Raw genomic sequence first — 1,563 nt, 5'->3', positions numbered from 1 at the left:
CCTACTTATGTATGTGCTATTATCCACATTAAAACATAAGCTTCTTTTTTCTTTGCATTCTCAGAGCTTAGCATGGTAATCATTTAATACATAAAACACATACACACATATAATATATACTTTTATGATGGTAGAACTCACAATAATAATTCTGAATGAATGAATAAATGAATGAAAAAATTAAGTATTTATTAGGTTTCTATAGATCATTTAGCATGAGAACATACTAAATCATGACCTCTCACGGAATAGTTAAAGGTAGCACAGGATAGTGGAAAAAATATTTTTTCAATAAATTTATTCTGTTTTTAAACATTTATTTATAATTTAAAAGTATAAATGACTATAGTCATTTCCCAATATATACTTTCCCTTCTTTTTTAACATTTTATTTTCCCCAATCACATGTAAAAACATTTTTAAACATTCATTTGTTAAAAAAAATTGAATTCAAAATTTCTCCTTTCCTCCTTCCCTTTTCTCCTCCCTGATTAGGCTTAGCAAATTGATATAGGTTATATATATTCATTCACACAGAACTGTTTCTATATTAGTCATGTTGTAAAAGAAAAACACAGACAAAAATACAATAACATAAGATAAAAACATAGTATGCATTGATTTGCATTCAATCTTATCAGTTCTTTCTCTGGAGGTGGCTCAAATATGTTGGGTTTTTTTTTGTTTTTTTGCTTTTTTTTTGTAAACAGCATATTAGAGGATTCTGGTTTTTAATTCATTCTTCTCTTTGCTTCCAATTCTATGAGTTCATCCCTTTCACATTCATACTTATGATTACTACCTGTGTATTTCCCTCCATCCTATTTTTACCATTTGTCCTCTCTCTCCCTTTCCTTTCACTGGTGCTTTGCTTTTGACCAACAACTCCCCCAATCTATCCTCCCTTCTATCCACCCTATTTCTTTTCTTATCCCTCTCACCTTCTACTTCCTTACGGGGTAAGATAGATTTTTATATGCAATGGAGTTTATGTTATGCCCTCTTCCAGCTAATTCCAATGAGAGTAAAATTCAAGCAATACCCACTCACCTCATCTTTCCATCCATTGTAATAGGTCTTTCTTGTTTCTTCATGTGACACAATTTACCTCATTCTACCTGTCCCTTCCCTCTTCTTACAGTGAAATCATCTTTCTCACCCCTTCATTTTGTGTATTTTGGACATCATCCTATGAAAGCTAACTTATGGAGTTTGAGCCAAGATGGTGGAGTAAAGAGAGAGACTCACTTGAGCTCTCCCCAAAACCTCTCCAATACCTGTCAAAAATGAGCCTAACAGCAGAACCCACAAAAAGACAGTTAAAAGAAATCCAGCCAAACACAATATGGAAGGTCAACAGGAAAGGTCTGTTGCACCGGGCTAGAAGAAGTGTGCCATGCCAGCACAAGCTGAGCCTCAGCAGGCCTCAGGGGCCTGAATCAAAGGCAGCTAAGGCAGTTTCCAGACTTGTTAACCCACAAATGATAAAGACAACTTAGGAAGTCAGTAGGAAAGGTATGTTAGACCTGAGTGAAAGAGGAATGCCTTCCAGCCCTGGGCCCA

Source organism: Vombatus ursinus, unplaced genomic scaffold, assembly GCF_900497805.2.
Source record: "Vombatus ursinus unplaced genomic scaffold, bare-nosed wombat genome assembly UNPS02014812.1, whole genome shotgun sequence".
Classification (NCBI taxonomy): Eukaryota; Metazoa; Chordata; class Mammalia; order Diprotodontia; family Vombatidae; genus Vombatus; species Vombatus ursinus.
Note: the sequence above shows the minus strand (reverse complement) of the source record.